This window comes from Pinus tabuliformis, chromosome 6 (genome assembly GCF_031772625.1).
Source record: "Pinus tabuliformis cultivar Carrire ecotype Pingquan chromosome 6, CPIR1, whole genome shotgun sequence".
NCBI classification, from domain to species: Eukaryota; Viridiplantae; Streptophyta; class Pinopsida; order Pinales; family Pinaceae; genus Pinus; species Pinus tabuliformis.
Window position 1 is genome coordinate 1,863,774,661 of NC_142292.1, and position 26,096 is coordinate 1,863,800,756.

Genomic DNA, 26,096 nt, shown 5'->3' on the forward strand with positions numbered 1-26,096 from the left:
ACCATGATTAAAACCTCATCAACAGATAAGATCATCTCAAACTCGATCCATGTGGCTTTTTAGAGCATTCTCGATCTTCCTTCATTAATTCTCATTAATTAACCAGTTTTCCTAAGTTATACTTAGGAAAAATTTAAATGACGGCTAATTCATTTAATTAAGGTGTTTCGCAAGCTTATCTCGCGAAACATTTGTGGGGTTTTGGAGGTCTCTCGTTCCTTAGTTTCTTAGACATGAATCTAGATAGACATTTAACTTAAAATTTACCAAGATAATTGCATTCCACATTAAATAGATTGCATATCATTCCAATTTACTCAACTTAGAGCACTTTAAATTTACTTGCAAATTTATTGGTTTCATGTACTTGTCATGATGGATGGCCTCACTATCTCTTCATGTAATTATCTCTTGTTATTAAGTAATTCCTTTAGCAAGTGCAACATTTATTTATATTTTTTCCAGTAATATTTTGGATCTATTGAATCACATTTGCAATCATTGTCTCTCTTTCCAAGAACATTCTCCTTATTTTGCAAGTAGTGTGGATCCTTCATTTGCGATCTTTATTTTACTTGCTAAGTTTCTATTTCATGTAATTGATGTTTAGCTCATGATTATTGGAAAATATTCTCTTATTACTTGAGCATTGCTTACAAGTACAATATTCTATTTATATCTTGCAAGTGATATTTCATTATTGATCTAACATTGTTCTTTTTTGTAGGATTGCTTGCCATCATATTTTGATTTGAACAAGTACATACTATTTATTTGAGTAATTATTGGTTTAAGCATTGGTCTATGATTATATATTTTTGAATGAATCATTGGATGTTTCTCATATAAATATTTAATTACTTGTTCATAAATTGTTTGTGATAGGTTCTCCATTCATTTTAGTCTCCTAGAAACTCACATTTCATTCATTAACCTTTTTTAGGGGCCACCCCCCTTAGCTTTGACTAGGAGAGAGCTTTAACGGAGAGAGTTAGGAATAGGTGATAGCCGCATCTCTTAGTTTTTCACCAAGTCACAGCTTGTGGGATTGAGGATTTTTCCCACATTAACTAGGTGTGCAAGTGAGGCGGCAACAACATATAGAAAACCAAGTCATGGAGTATGTTCTTGGTGAAATTCCAAAATCAAGCAAAGAGAAGACTCAAGAATTAGCAAAGTATAAGAAAGCGGAAGTAAGAGCACAAAGAATCATTGTGGAATCATTAAAAGATCATCTTGTTCCTTTTGTTGCTGATTTGAAGACATCTAAGGCTATGTATGATAAGCTAGTAAAGTTGTACTCTATAAGTACATCAGGTCAAAAGGTTTCCTTGAGAAATCAACTATATAGAATAAGGAAATCTAAGGATGAAGACATGGCCACCTATCTGATGAAGATCTCTCAAATAAGGGATCAATTACAAGGGCTTGGGGAGACTGTTTCCGACTTTGAAATGACTCTGTGTATTGAATGCTTTGCCACCTGATTGGAGTAGTTTGCAATATCATCTACTCAAAGAAAGATACTACACCCCTTCATGAATTATGAGCTCAATGTATCTTGAAAGAATCTAGGATCAAGGCAAAGGATGACATCGAATCAAATGAAAGGTCTCAAGCCTTCATTGCAAGAACCAAGAAGTTGAGGAGTGGAATATTTGGAAAGTCCAAGAAGAAGACAAACATGTCCAAGATTCAATGCTTTGGATGCAATGAGTATGGACACTATAAAAGGGATTGTCCAAACATTAAAGTGAACAAGAAAAGGAAGGAAATAAGTGAAACTCACATAGCTTAGAAAAGAGAAGAACCTGAGAAGAAACTGAAATATTAGGGGAATTTTGAGGTCTAAAACGAGCCTCCTAAGAAAAATGTACGACCAAAATAAACTTTATAAGAACCAATAAGATTCAAGGTGATGATGTCAACCATGGGGGATGATTCACCATTTTTGGAGTAAAAAAATAAAAAGATTAAAAAATAATCAAATCATAAAACTATTTTTTCAACTCGTATTTTCAACTTGTCTCCCTAAGGTTTTACTCAAATTTCGAGCAGAGTACTCGTTGGATGCAAAATTTAATTCCTCATCCAAAGAGTACCCATGTTGCATACTTTCGATGGATCCCGTGTGAAAATTCCTAGATCTAACAATCTCAGGAATCCTACTGCAACCAACTGAATCTACTTCACCTAGATTGTAAATTACATTACAAGCTTATTTCAGATTTCTTCATGAAACATTGAAGTAAATTACTGAAGCGGCCCACACCAAATTAAATATGATTCTGAAACATAGAAACTGAGCAAGGAAAATAGAAACACATAGGACACAGTTATTTTTGGACAAAAGTCCCCGGAAAAACCCAATGCGGGAAAACCGGTGCAACAGCTCTGAGGGTTTATTATTATTAAGCAGTAGCAAATTCTAAATACATCATTGAATACCTCATAGGGTTATTCAGTTACAGAGAGAAATACTGGCAGAAGCTTTGTGAGTTTTACCTCACACAATCACTGAGAAAAAGTCCCGCCTGTTCCAACTACTAGATGAGGCGCCCTAGGCAGGCCCTGCGCTACCTCTATGTTGTCCTAGTGTCAGCCCTCTTAGAAATAGCCTCACCCAAATAGGGAATCAATCAGTAGCCTAGATTCATTTCTCTAAGCCTCCCGGTCTCACACCCTGGTTTCAGCTGCTAACTAACCCTCTGCTATGATTTTCAACTTTCTCTCTCTCCCTTTGCGCTGCTTTTGTGTGGCTCTTTTGGCCCTACATCAAGGCTACTGGATCACTCTCTACCTCTCTCTGTTGATGTATCTCCGGCTAAGAATCTCTCTCTCCGGAGGTTGCTATCCCTGCCCCTCAACCACAAAAGATCTCTACAATCGATTTTTCCTCCTGAGAACTTCTCACTTTAGAAAATCAATTTCTTCAATCTCTCTATTTGTTTTCCAAAGGACCCTCAAGCCCCTTTATATCTTCCTGTTGGACAACCAACAACCTAGATTAAATCATAATCAAAGGCTCAGATCATTTTGGCTTAATCCGTGTCTTTTTCTAAATGTTTCACCCCTGATTAGAATAATACCCATTAATATTTTAATTTTCCTAAGTTTAGACTTAGGGTCTTGTTGACAGTGCTAGACCCACCAACATTAAGCGGATCTCCCCGGTATGAAGTCCCAACTAGACCTCACACTGTTTGGTGTAGCAGTCCCATCCGGTATGATGGCCTGGTTGCCATTATCTTAAAGGTTTGCCTTAGCTCTTACTTGTCAGCACCTGAGAGTGGTCTGCTTTGTCTTCGAGGTTCGCGTGCCTAGTGATTGCTAGTGTTACTGGTGTCAAGGTTCTTTCACCGCAGAGGGAGAGGGTGGAGGTGAGTCTCTAGTCGAAAAGGAGGAAATCCCAACTCTCTCAGAGACACACAGCACAACAGGACATGCACAACCTTTGGAGGAGCAATCCACACGGATGCGGCAGTCTCAACACAGAAGAGGAGATAACACATACAACACCCAGTGGGGCAGTCCGCGCGAGTGTGACAGTCGTTATAACAAGTTTATGGGAAAGGTTTTGTCTAATGTCTGGTGAGGCAACCCACGCGCGTAGGACAACGTTAACAACTTATACCACACATTTTCATCAATATATGTGTTAGAGCAACCGAAAGAGTTCAATTGTTTAACATAGGTTAAAGCAACATGCATTACAAGTGTTCAAGATTAGTCTTATAAACAGTTACAATACATGTGCGAAAACGTGTTGGTCTGTTATCAGGCTTCTGAATTAAGTGAAAGTTCCAAGACACATTGATAAACCATACATCACTAACCCCGTGAAAGGGGCGTTGGAGCTATTGTTCACTCCTCAAAGAAAAGACTACAGACTCTCAAGGCTATGTGGGAGGAGTCAAGGTGAAAAGTGTTTCGCATGTACAAATGAGGGGGTATTTATAGCCAAGGGTAAAATTGCCCCTTGTGACTGTTCAACTTCCCTCATGACTGTTTGGCTTATTTGACTCGTCGTATGACATGTGGGTCTCTTGGACTTCCATGTTACATTACATTGATTTACACAGCATGGCCCACAATAGTGATTTGGACGACATGATTCATGACACAACTCGACATGACAGTGCTGGTATGTCCATGCTGCTGGTGGTGTCCATGTCGAGCTGCAATGTTGCTGAGTGATGGATGTGCTCTTGGTGTATCACAACTTCACCTCCGCATGGCAAGGTGTGCAGAGTCTTCGATGGTCTTGGTGTTCGCTTGATGTTGCATGTGCACGTCGCTCGCTTGCTTGTACTTTGGCATGCTTGACATGTTCCTCTGTTCGCGAAAAAATCTCCTCACATGTTCGTCCGTTCGCGAAAAAATCTCCTCGCATGTTCGTCCATTCGCGAAAAAATCTCCTCGCATGTTCGTCCATTCGTGAAAAATTCTCCTCGCATGCATCGTCCATTCGTCCGTTTGCGAACACATCTCCTTGCATTCCTTGTTCATCTCGTCCGTCGTCGTGTCATGTCCTATTCATGTACCTATATCTGCAATCACTTATGACGAGACGACATCAAATCCATAAACCTCCTAGTCTACCATGATGCATTGTTATTTGCTTTCAGATGCAGGTGACCGAGAGAGAGGACAAGGCTATGAAACTACACAAGGCAAGTTTCAAGCTGGGATGCGGGCTTTAGGCACTACTGGTGAAAATTGTGCAAAATTCACTAGGAGACTGAGATGGACTATCCTGATCAGCAATGACTGTCTGCGGGATCTGGCTTGGCTGGAGGACAAATCTATGCAATTTATGGAGGGAAGTAGTGCGAGCTGCAGAGGGGCTTGTAAGAAAAAAATGTGCAATTTCTGGATGGAGCAAGCAGTGGGTTGCAGAAGACTTGGCAGCAAAAACTACGCAATTCCTGGAGGGAGCAAGCAGTGGGCTGTAGGAGGCTTGGCAACAAAAACTGCGCAAATTCCTGGAGGGAGTTGGCAACGGGCTGTGGGATTGCTAGTGACAAAAACTATGCAATTGTTGGGACGCTGACCTGCTGAACACTTCTACGCAGTTTCTAAGCTGGGCGAGTTGTTGGGCAGCCCAGGAACTACTCATGAAATCCGCGTAGTTTTCTGGGTGAGCAGTCGGTCGGTTGACAGGAAAAACTGTGCAATTTTTTGAGGGAGACAGGGACGGATATTGGGTGTTTGTCCGACCTATCTGGAAATTTCCTCAGTCAGCAAAGTGGGCAAGGTCTGCAGCTTTTGCGCAATTTTTTCGGGGAGTGAGCCCCAAGGTGCCTGCCCGGTCAAACTCTCCGATTGACCAACAAGACGGTTGGTTGATTAGCTTGTGGGCAACACGGATTGAAATGGCTTGTTGTGTTGAAGAAAGTGTAACTAGGTTCGATCTTCATGATGACATGATCTTTGTATTTGATGTAATAAAAGGAAATAAATTATTTTTGTAATCTTGCTACATGGGTTTTATAAGCAAGAAGTGTCTCTAGTTGAAAGACTTCTTCTTGATGTCTTTAGGATTTATTTATATGTCAAAGAGTCATGTCATGTATATACAAATCTTCATGAGTTTATGTAAATATGTACAAGTCTTCAAAGGTGTCTAACAACCCTCCAAGACCAAGATCTATGCCTCAAACAAGCCTTCCGATGTCTGCAAGTAAAGCGATAAGGAAATACATCATGTCGGCTTCAATGAATAAATTAAATATATATTTAAATGACACGTCGGCTCAACACAACGTCACGTCAGTTCAAGAGGTTCACGTCGGCTTTCATATATGACACAACCACTATAAATACCTCGTTGGGGTATCCGCAAAGGAGCAGAACTGAACTCGCATAAAAGGTGGAGCCGCATTCAAGTGAGGAACCGCAATCAAGGAGAAAGGAGCCGCAGACAGTGAGGGAGAAGAAGCCGCAGTCAGATCCACAGTAAGGTAGGGTTCAACTATCTCCTCAAATGGGTATAAGGAGTAGCATAACCCAATCCTATATCTTCTCGACATACCTGTGACTAGAAGGAGATATCCTTAGACATGTAAGGTTGTGGATAGAGACACAACACTGTGATTGCAGCGTCGACATCTTTACATGGATTCATGAAGATATATCTCAACAGCAGAGCTAATACTCTCGGCATACTTGTGGTGTCCTCAATGAATAAGAGTAGATCAGGCAGGATGTAATGAAGTAATGATTCTCATGAATACTCTCGGCCTTCTCACATACTGTGATATACCTGTAGCAGCCTTGACATAATGTATTAGTTAAGGTTACATGAAGATGATCTATGATGGGAGAGATCCTCAACATATATATGAAAGAAGACACACAGTCTTGTTGATTACCACAGGCTCTCGGACTCAGTGTGATGCAGTGTAATCGTAGTAATCTAATCCTAGGATAACCATAATCATAGTAGCTACAGACTATGATATTATGATCTCACGAGATCAAAGTGCAGCAGTAATGAAGAGCAAGGTGTTGCAGTAGTGATGAAGGGCATGGTGTTGTAGCAATGATGAAGATCATAATGGTGATGACTTCTGTGGTGCAACAACAGTGACACGAGGAGGATTGATATCTTGGTCTTGGAGAGGCAGAGTGTGTCAAGGGTCATGGTCTTGGTATTCGTCAATGGAATCTCTATAAGAAGAATTTATGCATGGGTTTTCCTCTCCAAGAGGGAGAGGTTTTGGCCCTGGCAGATAGCCAAACATTTTTGTTCTTGTCTCTTTTGTTTTTTATAACAGTTTGATGAAGTCAATATACACATGCTAATAATGAAGTAAACATCAAGCTAAGATAATTTGTTTAAATACTTCACAAATTGTTATCATGTAGCAAAGAATCAATGTAATTATGCCTTCCCTAGATTCTTCAACATGTTGGACACTTCTGCGTTGTTCTGGATGACAGTTGGTCAAGTTGATTCTAGGGTGGAGGTCCGGCTGTTAGAGGGTGATCTGGTCGTCAGAAGCTCAACAACACGACTACGTGTGTGAACAAGTGAATCTGTGCATACACGACCTTGCGAACACACACTCAACATGACTCGATGACAAGCGCCTCAAACCATCAAGGCAACATATGCTCAACATGACTGACCGACGGTGTGAGCGACAAGTGTGATGCTTGTGATAGATCGTTGAACGATCGCGACGACGCTTGCATGATAGTGTATACAACTTCTTGTGTGACTGCGACAGATGTTTAAACTTAACATAGCGAATACAACTTGTACACACGAAGCGGGACCTTGTGCATGACCAGAACATAACTACAAGTGTGACATTGTGACCAACATGCAAAAAGTTGTTCATTGAATAATCAAGCGAGGAGGGTGCAAAGACTCAACACGAGCCCACGGGGTGAGCTCGAGTGCTTGCAATCATCAAGTAAAAATCTAAGGGAGGCTCCGAAATTGGATGCAAGCCAAAATTTTGGAGGGTGTTGTAGCCACTACAACACTTGGTGACACACTGGTTGAACTCTAGCTTCTTTGTTTTGGTTCATTGACAACATTGCGCCTTGGACTTTCAGGGAGTATTTAATCGTTGTGAAAGTTACTTCGGCTTTCCCCACTTAGCCCATGAACAGATATGGTTCACCTTTCACCAACTCAGTCAAAACACAACAAAAGTTTCAGCTTGATCACAATGTTTCAAAATCAGGAAGGGTAGTTTGGCTCGCGAGTTAAAAATTTTCAGAGTATAAGTTTTCATCTTTGGTGTTGCTCCGTTGCCAGTAGGCTTGGCCAGTATCCCAACGGAGTCATGCAAGAACACACACATTGCTACACTGCCAGCGGGCCTAGTCAGTACCCCAGTGGAGTTGCATGATTCACCTCTCTCCCCAGGATTCCTTTCTCTTCTTTCGCCTTTGTGTTTTTTAAAGAGGATTATGCATAGGCACTTATTTATTTTTGGGGCGGAAGAGGGATCCCGAATTATTGAGAGCAGAAGAGGTTGTTCCTTCAGAGAAGCATGTAAGACCTCTAGCATAGGTTTTCTTGTTTAGATTTTCCCCTTCTTTGTTTCTACTAGTTGGATGAGCTTGATCACATAGAGAAAAAGGCTGAGTATAGGCATGGGGTTTCCCAGTGTGGACACAGGTTCATGGTTGGACCCAAGCTTCCCTTGCAGACGGCTTGTATTTTCCGTTAAGACTTCATTGGCCGAAGGTTATAACCAAGCACAGAGAAGACGGACGCAGGATAGGCCAAGTGTTGTAGTGTCACAAGACTCTTTAGATCTCATCCACATACTCATTCAAAAGCCAGAACTTAGTAAAGGGCAACACTTATTTACAAAAACCAAAAATAGTAGGCTACTAAACAAATGAAACAATACGAAACATAAATAGTAAGCAAAGTGAAAAAGCAAAACAATAAGAAGAAGACAGACTTATGTACATGACAAGGGGCGCAGTCCGGCCTATTGAAAATAATGTTTGAGATCTTGGTCGTTGACAAGAAGATTGTCAATCCTCCCATCAAGTGATTGCAGACGATAGGTGTGTGGGCCAATCTTGTCATGGACTATGTATGGACCAATCCATAGGGACTGGAACTTCGTATGCTTTCCTTTGTCTTCATGGGGTTTATCCCATTTCAAAGCCGACTCACCAACATTGAAGTTAGCTTTCCCTGCAGAGTTCTTGTCGAACCATCTATTGATACGGTTCTGGTGGAGTGTAAACTTTTCTTTTGCTTTCATCCTTTCTTCCTGCAGTTTGTGAAGTGTATCCATCCTACGTTGAACTAGCATGCAAGGCTTGCCTTGGTATTCTTGAGACAACTAAAGCGCAAGCAAGTAGATGTTGAGCGGTAGGATGGTTTCTTTACGATACACTAGGAATTATGGTGAAGTATCCAAAGAGGGTTTGGGTGTTATGCGATCAGCCCATAAAGCATTCGTCAAGGCAGAGTGCCAGTTATGCTGCTTAGAGTAAACAATATTTTTGATTATACGGATAAGGTTTTTGTTTGTGGATTCTGCGAGACCGTTTCCCTACGGGTAGTAGTTAGATGAATGTTTCAGCACAATACCATTTTGCAATGCAAAATCATAAAGCTTCAAAGATGAAAAGTAAGTTGCATTGTCAAATACAAGTGATATCGGAACGCCAAAGCGTGAGATGATGTTCTGCTGGAGGAAGCTAATGACTTCCTGGTCGTTCACTTGCTTGAGTGGAACTGATTTTGTCCATCGCGTGAAGTAATCAGTTGTTGTCAAAAAGTGGCGGTGATGTTTTGATGAGTGTGGGAAAATCTCCTCGATGATGTCCAAGCCCCATTGTTGGAATGGTTTAGTCAATGCAACAGGGTGCAGTGGGGCTACTGACCTTCATGTTCTGTTGGCACATCGCTGACAGACCAGGCACTTGCGGGCGTAAGAATGTGCATCCTTGAATAATGTGGGGCAGTGGAAACCAGCTCACATAACTTTGTGTACAGTGGTATTTCGCGCGAAGTGACCTGCGACTGGTCCGTCATGCAAATTGTTGGAATTTCTAAGTCTAACAGTTAGAAATCCTTCCTGTACTTTCTGATTTATTTCTTCCTACTTGTTCTGTTAATTAACAAGTTATTTACCATGTAAATACTGAAAATAAATACAAGTACAGTCTCAACACATACAGATCATCAATTGAAGGAAAAAACAAGTACACAAGTGAGACTATTATTTTTGGACCAATGTCCCCGGAAAAAACCAATGCGGCGAAACTGGTGCAACTGTCTGAGGGTTTTATTATTAAGTAGTTTTAGAATACAATCTGAGTGCCAGAAATAGCTCGCCCAACAGAGAATGCCCTTGATAGTAGTACCTCTCAGTCAGAGACAGATATCAGCGCCAATCTACCCCACGAAATCTCCCAGCGTCAACCTCTAGGGTCTGCATCAGCCTCTCTGGCCCAACGTCAACCTCTCATGGCTCTATGTCAGCCTCTGGAGCCTCTGCGTCTCCCACACTGGCCCTCCTCAAGCTCTGCCCAGCTTTTGGCTGCCTCTACATGGCCTCTAGCTGGCTCTACGTCAACCCTCTCCCGGCTTCTACGTTAATGCTCCCAATACTATCTTTGCCTCTCTGCTACTGTATTCACTGCCCCTCAGCTGCCACTCTGATCACTCCTTCGATTTCCTCAGCAAGCCCCACCCCAGAAAATCGCATTCTTGATCAACTCGGTGTGTTCTCCAAGTGACCCTCAAGCCTCCTCTTATACTTTTCTCATTGACAATTCAACGACAGAGATTAAGTCCCTAATCAACGGCTAAGATTAGATTTGGCTTGATCCATGACTTTTGGACCATTCTAACTCAGTTTTATATTAATTCACATTAATATTTTATTTTCCCTAAGTTTAGACTTAGGGATTCCATCAAAAGCATTAATTATTTTAATATCTCCCAAACTAGTTAGACTCTGCCCAAACCATTTCTTGGTATTGGAGATCTCATTTGATTTAGCCTCTCCACCAATTTTCGTGGTTAGAGCACATCCGATGCTACCCCAAATCAACACTCCTTCTTAGCGACGACTGTGCTCTAGTAATACTCCTCACTGCCCAACATCCTTTGCACTGCTGCATCATGTACTACTACCCATGGCCCTGCCACTGCCACTGTTGCATTTGTATGACAACTCCCTTTGCCTCTGTGCTGCTGCCCATGGCCCTACCACAGCGACTGCTGCATCTACACTGTAATCCCTTTCATCATGTTGCCCATAGCACTGCCACTGCTAACTGCTACACTACAACTCAGTTACTGAGAAGAAAGTAATTGATCTCCCAACTCTGACATCTCTGTCAGGCTAGAAACACACCTGATGCTAAAGCTCCCTCTGTCACTCCATCCGCATTTGTCTCTACCGACATCTACCAGTCCTGCTACTCCTCTTCGGGGCTCTCGTAGCAAGGTATAATCCAAGAGGTTGGGTACCTCGAGGATCCTGCTCCTCATCGCCTGTAGTCCGTCTGACTACAGCTCGATGTCTCCCCACTTCCTCTCAGATGGCATATGAGCACTCATGGCACAGTGATCATCTGTCTACACTTATTTTTCCGCCCTTGCTGGCTCATCCTTGGTCTCAGAAGCCTCTCCCTTGCTCTTCTTCCTCGGGACACTCGCTCGCATAGTGACCCAGTTCCCCACAATGGAAGCATTTGACCTTGGAGAGGTCTTTCTTCTTATGTTTCTCCTGCTTTCCCTCAAATGCTAGGGCAGCATCGTCCTCTTCCTCCTTGATTCTGACCCCCTTGTCGCTGCTTCCTGCCTTGGTTAGCCTTCTGATCTCTTCTTGACGAAGAGCCACCCACAGTTCCTCCCAATCTGGAAGGATCAACCTACCCAATATGCTCTGGACAAATACCTCCCAATCTTGAGACTGCATTCAGGGTTGTTCTTATCATCAATTCTTGATCCGAAGTGGCCCCTATGGAAGTCAGCTGATCCGGATCTCCTTCAATCGACCGAGGAAGGTGTCTATCTGTTCTCCCTTCTTCATCTAGCATGACTGCAACTGATTTTCTAGTAGCATCTTCCTCTGCACGGAAGTATGCTGATACAATTTCATCAGGGCCTCCCACATCGCATTTGTCGCATCCTTTTTGGCAATATGTGGTACTACATGGTCCTTGACCATGTCAAGGATGATGCTCTTGGCCCTCGCCATTGCCTCCTTGTACTTTTCATTCTTAGTCGGATCAACTGGGATTGCTATCGTGTTCAAGGCAAAGTGCTTGAGACGATTCCTGAGGACAAGATCCTGGCCTTCCAGACTACGAAGTTTGAGCCTCCGTCTAGTATTTCCTGATCTCTTACCCCATTCACTGCCATTTCGCTGCTCCTCTTTTGACTCTTCTGAGTCTCTCTACTTCCCTACTGGAAGTTCTCGGTGTGACTCCCTCTGAGCCTCGATTTCCCTCCTGGAAACCCCTCTGCCAATGCCGAGATGCCCACACTTCGATCATTAGTGCAGTTGCACCACTGATATGAATTTCTTGGCTAGAAATCCTTGGCAGCAACTCCCTCCTCCTTAGTCTTGCCCTGTTAGGTACTGTTCTGACCCCAGTTCCCCACCAACTTCACTCTGCAACTTACCCACAACCTCTAATGCCCCAGAAAATTGAAGGTTAGAGCCTCTAGACTCTGCGCAATCCCGGCACCAGCAACATCCGCACTTCCTGGCCACGGGCATCAATCCTTCCTCACTGAGAAAGATGACCGGGCACTGCGTAGGTCAGGTCTGCTCCTCTCTGCCACTGCGTTGATCCTCTTCCTGGCTCAATCTGATGACGCAGGCACTGCGTCACCCCTTTCTTGCTGCTTTCTGCTAGGAACAGCTATTGTCACTCGAGACATCTGTTTCCACTATTGCTACTCTGCTCGGCTGATGCCTTCAATTATCCTATGATCTGCAACTTGGCTCTAATACCATGTTGGAATTTTCTAAGTCTAACTGTTAGAAATCTTTCCTGTACTTTCTGATTTATTTCTTCCTACTTGTTATGTTAATTAACAAGTTATTTACCATGTAAATACTGAAAATAAACACAAGTACAGTCTCAACACATACAGATCATCAACTGAAGGAAAAAACAAGCACACAAGTGACACCGTTGTTTTTGGACCAATGTCCCCAGAAAAACCCAATGCAGGAAAACCGGTGCCGCTATTTGAGGGTTTTATTATTAAGCAGTTTCAGAATACAATCTGGGTACCAGAAATGGCTCACCCAATAGACAATACCCTTGGCAGTAATACCTCTCAGTTGGAGACAGATATTCCAATCTGCCCCACGAAATCTCCCAGTGTCAACCTCTAGCCTTTGCGTCAGCCTCTCTGGCACAGTGTCAGCCTATTTGGCCCAGCATCAGCCTCTTGGGGCTCTGCGTCAGCATCTGGAGCCTTTGCTTCTCCCACGCTGGCACTCCTTCGGCTCTGCACAGCACCTGGCTACCTCTGCGTGGCCTCTAGCTGGCTCTGCGTCAACCCTCTCTTGGCTTCTACGCTGATGCCCTCGGTACTATCTCTGCCTCTCTGCTACTGTATTCATTGCCCCTCGGCTACAACTCTGATCACTTCTTCTATTTCCTCAGTAAGCCCTACCCCAGAAAATTGAATTCTTGATCAACTCGGTGTGTTCTCTAAGTGACCCTTAAGCCTCCTCTTGTACTTTTCTCGCTGACAATTCAACGGCTGAGATTAAGTCCCTAATCAACGACTAAGATTAAACATGGCTTGATCCATGACTCTTGGACCATTCTAACTCAGTTTTATATTAATTCACACTAATATTTATTTTCCCTAAGTTTAGACTTAGGGACTCCATTAAAAATATTAATTATTTTAATATCTCCCAAACTGGTTAGATTCTGCCCAAACCATTTCTGGGTATTGGAGATCTCATATGCTTTAGCCTCTCCACCAATTTTCGTGGCTAGAGAACATCCGATGCTACCACAAATCAACACAAATCTTGCAAAACCTTCTCTGATTCATGTGCTTCTAGGCACCTGAGCAAGATTCCATTACTGTGGTTTCTATAAAGCACTTCGTGCACCATTTGATAGGCTAAAGCTTTGAGGCACAGTGCCCTTTTCTGTCTGATGGAAAAGTGAGAGGGCATGGTGTCGTGCTCAAGGTACTGGCACACATCTTCGTACCAAGAGTTTCCATTTACAGTGGGTGGTGCTCGCACTACATCATACATTTCAATTTCATGCTCCCAACCGATGAGCTCTGCTTCTTCCTCCTGTGTGTGTACTGCCTCAGCTGCGAGTTTGCAAAGACCATGACCCTTGACAGTGTCAACTGGCTTCATGGCAATATCATATTCTTGCAAGCTTGTTCTAGTTTGCACGTCGTTCACCCAACTCTTGTTGTACGAGCAATGAGCAGATTGCTGGGTGAGGCACATAGACTATGCAATGATTTTTCAGCAAGTAGGGTCTGAAGTGTTTCACCGCCTTGTATACTGCATATGCTTGTTTGTCAATGGCGAGGTAGTTGAGTTTGGGTCCCTGCATGCTTGTGCTCATGAAGGAGATGGGTCATTCGTCGTTCATTTCATCCTTCTAAGTGAGTACTACAACAAGTGAGTCGTCGGAGGCAGAGGTGGATAGCAAGAAGTCTTTGTTGAAATCTGGGTTGTAGAGTGCAGGCGCTTTTGCAATAGCCTGTTTGATACGGGTGAATGCGTACTTTTCCCTCTTGCCCTAACTATAAACTGCATCCTTCTTGATCATGGATCGCTTGCATTGGTTTTAATATCTGCGCATAATCAGAGATGTACTTCTGGAGGAAGTTTATCTTTCCCAAAAAGGACTACATTGCTTTTTTGTTGGCTGGGTGAGGGATCTGTGTAATAGTTTGAACCCGACCTGGATCAACCTTGATCTCGTTTTTTGCTACAATGTGCCCAAGGAGGTTCCCCTCAGACAATGCAAATATGCTCTTTTTGGGATTCAAGGAAATTCCGTATTTACAGCATCGCTCAAATTTTTTCTTTAGATGGCATATGTGGTCTTCTGTTAGGCCCCTATACTACTAGTGTAACCCCTTATTGTTATTAGTACAACCCCCTCATTATATTGATGTACCCATGTAGTGCCCATATTGTTACTATTGTGCCCCATAGAAGCCCACTATTGTTATTATTATGCCCTTACAATATTATTGTTATGTCGGCTCTGATTATATTATGACCCCTTAGACTCCTATATATAGAAAGGAGGTATTTTCATTTGTATCATCCAAGAATTGTTTTTTTGTGTAATGTAAAGGAGGTTGCCCCCTCGAAGAGGTTGAATTCTAAGGTGTTCAACTATCTTTTCTATCTTTTTGTGAGCTAGTTTCATAACATTTGGTATCAGAGCTTTGGATTCTAGGGTTTCGCTGCTCCAAATAAGTCATCGTGGAATTTTCGCTATAATTTTTTTTCTGCGACGTTTCAGAAGCGGAAAAGAAAACCCATTTGAAACGAAATCACACTAAACCTTGAGTCTGAATTTCAGAGCTTTTCGCGCTATATTTGCGGAGATATAATCTGAGGAAGTTGGTCTTTTTGCAGACTCATGAATTACATTCCAAACAGGTGACTTGGGGAAAATCATCATATCCTTCTCTCTAAGCATCGGATTGAAATTTCGTAAGAAGGTACAAAAAGAGGACGGACTATAGTTTCTTGTGTATATTTTTCAGAGCCAAAGGTCGAAACAGTGACATGTGGCACGTCGTACAAGTTCGCTCTACTGAACTAGTCTATAATCAGGTCACTGTGGGAGATTTGGCATAACTCTTCCTTGGAGAATCCAATTTGGATCAGACTGGTGGCATTGGAAAGAGGACGCAGAGGGCTACTGCAGGTCGAAAGTTCAAAACTTAAAGATCCGAAAGAACAGAGTTACAACCGTTTCGAGATCGAGCTCCTAAAATCAAGAAAAAGCAAGATGAGGAAGTTTGATGGCAAGGATCTGGTAAATTAGATACTTCAGATGGAGCAATATTTTGATCTACATGGTGTACCACTGTTACAAAAGGTATGTATTGCATCTTGATATTTAGAACCGGATCAATTTTTGTGGTATAAATGGCTTTGTTCTCGTAAATAACTTGTTACATGGTCAATTTTCACGGAGGAAATGATAGCACATTTTGAGGATACAAAGAGCAACACCACAATAATTGGAAATAGTAAAAGGGCTTTATTACATAGTGGAAAGTAAAATTATGGCAATAAGGAAGTCTACCCCTCACAACTATAAAGATGGAAGTGTTGTTTCTTCTAGCAATCCACAACTTACAAGGGTTACACCACAACAATTGGAAAAAAAAAAGAGAAAAAGGGTTTTGTTACAATTGTGATAGCAAATGCACTAAAGGTCATAAGTGTGTTGAAAAGAAATTATTTTACATAGAGTATGAAGAGGAGGAAGAAAAGGATCAAGAAACATCAAACGAAGAGGATATACCCCAGGACCCAACTCCAGAGAAAGAAGAAATGAATCAGACCATATCTTGTAAAGCATTGGCAAGAATTACCACTCCTCAAACTCTCAAGATAGAAGGACATATCAAGAAGAAAAAGGTGCAAGAAGTGAAAGACCACATCAAGAAAGAAGAAATGAATTCAACCATATCTTGTAATTCATTGGTCGGAATTACCACTCCTCAAACTATCAAGATAGAAGGGCATATCAAGAAGAAAAATGTTCAAGAAGTGAAAGATCACATCGAGCATCAAGAAATGAATCCGACCATATCTTGTAAAGGATTGGAAGGAATTACCACTTCTCAAACTCTAAAAATAAAAGGGCATATCAAGAAGAAAAAGGTTCAAGCAATGAAAGATCACATCGAGCATCAACAACAAGTTCTCCAACTTTTAAAGGATAACGCCATTTTGGTGCAAAATCAAATGAAACAACAGGTAGATCAACATCGTAGTGAAAAATGTTTTGATGTAGGTGATTGGGTATTTTTACTGCTACATCTCAAGCAAGCTATTTATGAGAAGGAAATGTTGGCAATGCTATATGCACTTAAGAAATGGCGACCTTACTGAATGGGAAGGCACTTCAAGGTAAAAATGGATCATGATAGTCTTAAATACTTTTTAGAAAAACTATTATCTTTAGAAGAACAAAAAAAATGGGTCACAAATATGTTGGGTTATGACTTTGACATCATCTATAGAAAAGGGAAGCAAAATTTTGTTGCAGATGCACTCTCAAGAAAGGATGAGGATGTGGAAGCATTGTTTTGTGCTATTTCTATTATCCAACCAGTTTGGATAAACGAAGCAAGGGATGAATGGAAGAAGGCTGAAGAAGTATGGCCACTTATTCAAAAGTTGCAAAAGATCCCAATTCAAACAATATTGCCAGAAATTGAAGAGAAAGGAAAATCATATTGGAACCTGGAGTAATCACAAAAACAAGAACCCGACAGCTACGAAATCGATCAATTTCAGAGTACCTCATCAAGTGGAAGAACTTACTCGCTAAAGATTCCACATGGAAGGACAAAGTATTATACAAAAGCATCAAGAACTACTCAAGCGTTGAGGACAACACTTTTTGAAGGAGAGGGGCATGTTAGGCCCCTATACTACTAGTGTAACCCCTTATTGTTATTAGTACAACCCCCTTATTATATTGATGTACCCATGTAGTGCCCATATTGTTACTATTGTGCCCCATAGAAACCCACTATTGTTATTATTATGTCCTTACAATATTATTGTTATGTCGACTCTTATTATATTATGACCCCTTAGACTCTTATATATAGAAAGGAGGTATTTTCATTTGTATCATCCAAGAATTGTTCTTTTGTGTAATGTAAAGGAGGTTGCCCCCTCGAAGAGGCTGAATTCTAAGGTGTTCAACTATCTTTTTTATCTTTTTGTGAGCTGGTTTCATAACATCTTCCCGTTTTCTTGAAAACATAGTCACATCATTGAGGTACACCACTACGCTCTGTCCGATGAGTCTGCGGAAGGTGATGTCCATGGCGCGCTGAAAGGTTGCGCCTGCATTCACGAGCCCAAATGGCATTTGTCTGTATGCGAACATACCCCACTTGGTACGGAAGGTAGTTTTGAGTCTATCAGGTTCCGCTACCAGAACCTGATTATATCCTGAAAACTCGTCAAGTAAGGAAAACATCTGTGCCCCAGATACTGTTTGCAAAATGTGCTCCATAGACGACACAAGGTAGTTGTCTTTGTCCGAGGCGCGGTTCAAGTTCCGGAAATCAACACACAAGCGGATTTCCCCAGACTTCTTACGTACAGGAACAAGGTTTGAAACCCATGTAGAATGACAAACTCTGTATATGATCCGTGCATCCAACAGCTTGGTGAGCTCTTTCTATATGAGGGGTTCAAGTGACGGATGTACTTTCCTCAGCTTCTGCTGATATGGTTTAACCCCTTCTTTGATCGGAATGGTGTGTTGGATGATTAGAGTGTCATAAGTTCTCAGATCATCATATGTTCACGCAAACACATCCCAGTACTGTTTGAACAAGCAGACAAAGGCTTGCCACTCCTGCTGCATGCAACATGTACCGAGATTGACAAACTTCGGATCTTGTTCTGTCCCGAAGTTAATCAATTCATGCATCATAGTAGAGCTATGGGTTTCACTATTCCTTGGCCCCTGAAAGTGTTCTTTCGAGTCATAGACTTTTTCCAAAGACACCACACCTTTGGGGATGAGGTGGCCCTTCTTAATCTCCCTCCCAACTTGCAAAGATCGCTCGTGCTCATCTTCGTCTATCGCTGCATCCTTGAAGATATCAGCATTGGCCATGAAATGCAGTATCTGTTGATCATCATCAAACACGCGTAAATTAGTTATGTTATCTGGGATAGATGGTCTATACAAAATTTCAACAGTAAATCTATCCCTAAGTGGTGACATTCTAGAAGCTGTGTTTGCCAAAGCATTGGCAGCTGCATTACGCGTTCTTGGTACAACAATGATATTAAATGCTTGGAAGTTAGAGATTAGTCGCCATACCTCTTGCTGGTAACTTTTGAGATGAGGTGATAAACAATGAATGGTGTTACGTACCTACTATACCACTATTTCTGAATCACCTACCACTTTGAGCGTGACCATGTTGAGGCTAATGGATTTCTGCAAGCCCAACATGAGTGTTTCATATTCAGCAACGTTGTTTGTGCACTCGAACTCCAAGCGGCTTGAAATCAAATGTTTTTTGTTTTTTGGATCAATCTAGACACATCCATCTCCTAAGCCATCCTGTGTCTTTGATCCGTCGAAGTACAGGGTCCACAACTCATTTGTACATGGACCATCCAACGCACTTGCACTACTGCTATTGCTATCGCTACTGCTACTGCTACTGCTACTAATGCTACAATGTATTGTACATGTTTCATTTCCATCAGTTGGGCAAGGAAGAAGACCCAACTACGTGTTTGGTGGGATTGGAGTTGGCCGTGCGGGATAACACACCAGCGTTGTTGCCAAGAGGCAGTTGCCGAACATGAGCTCTACGAAGGCCAATGGTTCGTTCTCGCCATTGACGAGAGTGACATTGTGCCTCATGTATCTCTCGGATAACACCTGGATTCGATTGTTTTTTCCCTTGTACAGAGCCACATGTGCGACCAATCTGTAGCAAAGTATTTATTCAGCTTGCTAGACCAGTCTTTGCTGAGTAGTAAGCCATACGCTTCTGGTATGTCCACAACAACAATGTTTATGCACTGGTGAACTCGGCTGTCATGAGATAGTCAAATGATCACATCCCGAAGTTCACCAATGGTTGGTACAAATGTTTGATCAAGTTGGATGATCTGTGCGGATGTCTTGCTCCATTGCGCATTGATCTTTTTGGCAATGGAGAGTGGCATGATGTTGGCTGCCATGCTAGAATCAACCAAACAGTTGTGAACATTACAGTTAAATATTTCAAATGAAAGAAAGAATGGAGGGCAAACAGAGTTTTCTTCTTCCATCCGGAGTGTGTTTAGCATAGTTGAAAGTGATCCAGGAGGTGTGCTTGCTCCCTTGCTGGTAGAGGCTGCGTTGTCCGTTGATGTCTGCCCCAGTGCACGCAACAGGATGTCCCGCTGACTCTGGATCTTAGCCAACTCGAACAAACTGATGTTTGCGCGAGTTTTATTCATGTCTTCCACAATGTTGTAATCCAGAGGGGGTAGACTTACCGAGATGTCCAGGGTAAGACTAGTGTTCGTGTTGTCGGGCGAAGTGTTCTACAGTTTGCCGCTCATGTACGTACTCTTGTCTGCCGCTGTCTTCTTCGGCTTGGTTTGTTGTTTTCTGCTTTTGGACGACTAGTGGATCAACCTTCCTCAGCAGTTCAAGCTTTTGTTTCACTTCCCCAAGTGTAGGGGGAGCCCCCTTACTTCTGAGATTGTAACGATCATTTTGCTTTTGGGGCTGCTTCTTGGTGTTTGTCTTTTGCGCTGCTTGCAAGCACTGATACATGTTCACCACATGCCTAGACATTGATGCCTCATCAGGCACAACATCTTCATCACTGTCTCTATCTCCCGACTGTCCCTGCGCACTGCTCGCTACATCAAGTGCGTGGTTGCATACTGAGACTGCAACTCGCTTCCAGTCCGAACCATAGTTGCAGGAATCGCCCCCCCCCCGGATCCTAAGCCGGAATCGCGACCCGTACGGAATCGTTCCGGAATCTCCAGGCGAAGCGCGATTCCAATTTTTATGAGGCGCGATTCGGTTTTTTAAAAACGATTCCTGGTTTTTAGGTTGCGTTGCCCCGGATCCGCGCTTCGGAGGGCGATTCGGGCATCCGGAAGCGCCACGCAACCCGCCCGGAAGCGCACGCAACCCGCACGCAACCCGAGCGCTTCCGGAAATTTCCGCGCGGGCAGCAAAATAAACTTAAATTTTTTTTAATTTCTTTCTCTCGCTCGGATGACTACAAAGTTCTCATTTTGGATTGGCATGTGATCTCTTTCTCCTATAGAAACGACTCTCGCATCTACTTCAACACTCCCATTGCCATTTGTTGTTCTGAATCATAACCTCGCACCTTACACAGTCTCGCATCCTTGCATTGGTCTCGCTCTGCTATTCCAGACATGATCTCGACATTGATCTTGGGTCGCTACACCGAATAGATAATCTTGCATGACTGTAACAACATCATCACATATATTTGTTTCGCAGAGGTTATATTATGGTTCATCATCTCGGAGGTTTGTTACATTGTGATTCATCACAGAGGTTCATTATTGTTAACGCTCTAATGTATAGTCTCGGCTCTGCGCTTTTCTTATGGTTAATTTTGTGTATTATATATATTATGACCTTGGCATTATGACATATAAATCTTGGCACAATCGATACGCAAGTCTCCACACAATTTTATGTATACGGGGGTATGTAGTTTGGGTTCAGTAGAGCACATGTATATATGTTACATTTGTTGTCTTTGTTGTATGGTTCCTCCCAGCCTGTTAATCTCAGCATCACTGTAATACCTATGACTCTTCTCTGCGTATAATCTACAACCTTGTTGGAATCGCCCTGTATTATCTGGTATGGTCTCTACAGTATCTTTGGATGGTCTAGGCACAATAATATACGTTGATATTTCATATGCAATACATATTCGTTGGCATCATAATTTTCACTATTGTACATTTGACATCATTATCATCATTCCAGCTATGTATGTCACCTCAGAATTATGGCATCATTGACATCAGTGGAGTTATTCATGTCATCACTATCAAATATGTATGGCATCTCAACATTGTATGGCACCTTGGTAGTATTTCAGTATTATGTATGGTCTCCCTTAGCATAGTAATATATATGCTCATGATCTCGCACAGTACACAGTGTTGATCTTGGCACTATGACATAATTTGTCTCAGTTGTATGTATGGCATCATTACAATTCAGAGGCAGGGATAATATTTATATGCTGAAACCCTAATGTCAAGCAAAATAGGTTATTGGTAACAAGCATTGTACAAGCATTGTCCAGCAAAAATATGCATGTTTTCATGTCTTCTACAATTAATTTGGTATTTGGGATGTTTGTTTTGAGTATAAATGCAAAAAAATATATATATATAGCAGACGCTTCCGCGGACGCTTCGCTTCCTAGATTTTTGGAAAATGACGCTTCCGCGCTCCGCGCTTCCGCTTCGCGCTCCCGCTTCGTGCAACATTGGTCCGAACAAGACCCTTATGAATGATCATCTTCATGAAATGAACAGAATTCGTTGTTCGCGCACTATTCGAGCTAGAACACTGAGCTTTGTGTAGTTTTAGTCGAGAAGCGATTGTTGCCTGATGACATGCTTCCTTGTCTCTGTCTGGGCAGTCGGCTGCTCGTAGATGTGTCAATTGTTTGTTGTTTGAGCTCGGACACTTCTGTTGTCAAGTTTTTGACAAGACAAGTAAGGGTTTCAATATCACTTGTTTCCCTGTCCTTACCCTTGCTTGCCGCAGCCTGTGGCTTCCTGCTCGCATCTCTAGAGTCCTTTGTTGGTTCGTCATCCTTGATGACTCCAATTGCGCGCAGGTCCTTTTCAACAACGATTGCCTCTTCGCAGTTTTCTAACAGTGTTGGTTTCACAGCTCGTTTGACGAACTGCGCAATGCTGGTCAGCAGTGCGGACGTGTAGTAGTCGACAGTGATGGAGTCATGAGGTTTCGTGTCCACTGCAAACTTATTCAATATGTGTAGAAACCTCTAATTGAAATCTTTTACCTTTTCTTTCCCCTCCATCTTCAAGCTTCCCAATTCTTTGAGTAACATGGCTGGGGTCTTGTCATCAACAAACTTTTCCAGAAACATACGTTTGAACATACCCCAGTTATGTATGGAGTTGACAGGAAGGTTGTGATACCATGCTGTTGTGCGACCATCCAAGGTACATGGGAACAATCTACATGCAACATCATCGTACCGTACCTCAAGGGTCTGCAGCTGTAGGTAGAAGTTGTCCAAGTGATCTTCTGCCTTCACTGTGCTGTCAGGGTCAAACTTTGTGATCATTCTCTCTGACCGCTTCAACATCTTGTGCAAAGCACCCGAGAGAGCCAATGGTCCTTGAGTCAACCATTCTAGATTTTGGTCAGCCGTGTCTTCTTGCTCTTCGTCCTCCTCCTCTTCTTCAGAATCTGACGGTTCCAACTCTGAGTTTGTTGGTTCGTCTCTACCTCCGCCTCCTCCGCTGCCTTCCCCTCCACCTCCTGTACCGGAGTCTGAGCCCAAGATCACAAGGGTGTCTCGTTCTCCCTGTTGGAAGACTGAAGGTTCCTCTCTGTTCTCAACAGCTTCTACTAGACCTTCAAGTGTGGCAAGAACTGCTTCTTCCACCGATGATACAACAACCCCTGTGGGAGTGGTTTTTGGCTTTCTTGATGCGTATGGAAGATGTTGTATTCCTGGGATCAGTCTGACTGCTTTTGCGAACTGACAGGTGATGGGATGGATGGAGTGAAGGTGCTGATACGAAATTTCTTATTCAATCCTGGGAGGTGAGTAGTAACCAATTTCAGAGTCGCGCATAGGTGACCGGGAGTGCGAGTTACTGCCTTGACTAGATGATTGATGACTGGGGGTGAGAGGACATTCAACAATAAACACTTGGCGACCCTCCTTCTAGTGCCAGAAATGTTGATGGTGTTGGGCCCGCCAACATCTAGCAAATCTCCCCGGTATGAAGTCCCAAATAGACCTCACACCGTTTGGTGTAGGAGTCCCATTCGATATGATGGCCCGGTTGCCATTATCTTAAAGGTTTGCCTTGGCTCTTACTTGTCAACACTTGACAGCGGTCTGTTTTATCTTCGAGGTTCGCGTGCCTGGTGAATGCTAGTGTTACTTGTGTCAAGGTTCTTTCACCGCAGGGGGAGAGGGTGGAGGTGAGTCTCTAGTCGAAAGGGAGGAAATCCCAACTTTGTCGGAGACACACAACACAACAGGACTTGCACAGCTTCTGGAGGAGAAATCCACACGGATGCGATAGTCTCAACACACAAGAGGAGATAGCACGTACAACACACAGCGGGGCAGTCTGCGCGAGTGCGATGGTTGTTATAACAAGCTTATGGGAAAGGTTCTGTCCGATGTCCGGTGAGGCAACCCACGTAGACAGGACAACGTTAACAACTTATACAACAAATTTTCATCAATATATGTGGTAGAGCAACCGAAAGAGTTCAATTGTTTAACACAGATTAAAGCAACATGCATTACAAGTGTTCAAAATTAGTCTTACAAACAGTTACAATACATGTGTGAAAACGTGCTGGCCTGTTATCAGGCTTCTGAATTAAGCGAAAGTTCCAAGACACATTGATACACCATACATCACTAACTAGCCCCGTGAAAGGGGCGTTTGTGCTACTACTTGTTCCCCAAACAAAAGACTACAAACTCTCAAGGGTATGTGGGAGGAGCCAAGGTGAAAAGTCTTTTGCATGTACAAATGAGGGGGTATTTATAGCCAAGGGTAAAACTGGCCCTTGTGACTGTTCGACTTCCCTCATGACTGTTTGACTTATTTGACTCTTCAACTTTACATGACTCTTCATATGACATGTGGGTCTCTTGGACTTCCATGTTACATTACATTGATTTACACCGTATGGCCCACAGTAGTGATGTGGCCGACATGACTCATGACACGACTCGACACGACAGTGCTGGTATGTTCATGCTGCTAGTGGTGTCCATGTCGAGCTGCAATGTTGCTGAGTGATGGCTTGTTGGACACTTTTGCGCTGTTCTGGGTGACAGCAGGTCAAGTCGATTCTGGTGTGGAGGTCTGGCTGTTAGAGGGTGATCCGATCGTCAAAACTTCAGCAACACGACTAAGTGTGTGAGCAAGTGAATTTGTGCATACGCGACCTTGTGAACACACACTCAACATGACTCGACGACAAGATGCTTCAAACCATCAAGACAACATATACTCAACATGAACGGTGCGAGCGACAAGCGCGATGCTTGTGATAGATCGTTGAACGACCGCGACGATGCTTGCGCGACAGTGCATACAACTTCGTGTGAGTGCGACAGATGTTTACATAGCAAATACAACTTGTACACACGAAGCACGCCCTTGTGCATGACCAGAACATGGTTGCAAGAGTGACATTGTGACCAACATGCAAAAAGTTGTTCATTGAACGATCAAGTGAGGAGGGTGCAAAGACTCAACACGAGCCCACAGGGTGAGCCCGAGTGCTTGCAAACATCAAATAAAAATCTAAGGGAGGCTTCGAAATTGGATGCAGGTCAAAATTTTGGAGGGTGTTGCAGCTGCTGCAACAGGTCCTCATTAAAAATATTAATTATTTTAATAAAATCACTTCATAGTGGAATTTCCAAAAACACTTTCTGGGTTCTTTGGAATCCATGTGCCCAAGCCTCCCTGCAAAATTTGAGGCTTAGAGCACATCCAATGCTACCAGAAATCAACACTCCCTTTTAGCGAGGAATTTGCTCCAGCAATACACTACTACTGCATACTGCTCTAACTCTGAAGCATCGTCCTTTGTGTTGTTGATGTCTGACATGCTGTACACCAACTACTACGCTATTGCTGCTACTATACTGCTGCCTTTGACACTACCACTGTTAATGCTACATATATACTGCAAATCCCTGTCAAACGCTGTATCTGCTATGTTGCTAGCACTGCCACTGCTAACATTGCATCCGTACTGCAACTTAGTTGCTGAGAGAAGCAACTAAAAACACCCAAAAACTGGACAAGTATCCAGTGGATACACCTCGGTACTGAAATCCTGACTACTTCTAGTCCCGCACTGCATTGCTGAAGCATTGCACTGTGCCTCCTCACACTGCTGCCTCTCTGCTCTGCGTTGCTCACATTCTTGCGCTACTAACTATTGCATCTATCGAATCAACACTCCATGGCACCGACTGAAAACTCCTCCATCCCGCTACTACTGATCTTTATTGGGCTCCCGTAGCAAGGTGATGATCCAAGAGGTGGGTTCCTCAAGGATCTTGCCCATCTGTAGCTCTATCGAACTACAGTTCTATATCAACCCACCTCCCTCCTGGAGGTATCTTGGTTGTCATGGCGAACTCCTCCTCCTGTTAAATTTTTGCGGCTGCGACCTTAGGATCATGCTTCTCATCCTTGTCCTTTTTCTTGAGAGGACACTGGGATGCATAGTGGCCCATCTCGCCACATCTGAAACATTTCACCTTGGAGACGTCCTTCTTTCGTCTTTGTTGCCCTTGCTGTCCCTTCGATGCAAGGGTTGCGTTATCCTCCTCCTCTACTTTGGGCTTCGACCCACTACTGTTGCTGCTTCCGTCAAGTTTGACCTTGAGTAGGTCTCTCCTCAACTCTTCTTGTTTCAGAGTTGCCCACATCTTGTCCCAATTTGGTAATGCTGCTCTGCCCAGGATACTCTGGACAAAGACTTGCCATTCATCCGAGATGGAATTTAGAGCCAATCTCACTAACTCTGAATCCTGAGGTGTGTGCCCTGCAGCCGACAACTCATCACGGGTCTCCTTTAGTTTCGTG

At 43.0% G+C, this 26,096-nt stretch overlaps 1 protein-coding gene across 3 annotated transcripts in view; it reads right to left on the reverse strand.

The window, feature by feature from the left end:
- LOC149266541 (nucleotide pyrophosphatase/phosphodiesterase-like) overlaps positions 1 to 26,096 on the reverse strand; it is a 396,678-nt gene that overhangs the window by 76,696 nt on the left and 293,886 nt on the right. The window lies entirely within an intron of this gene.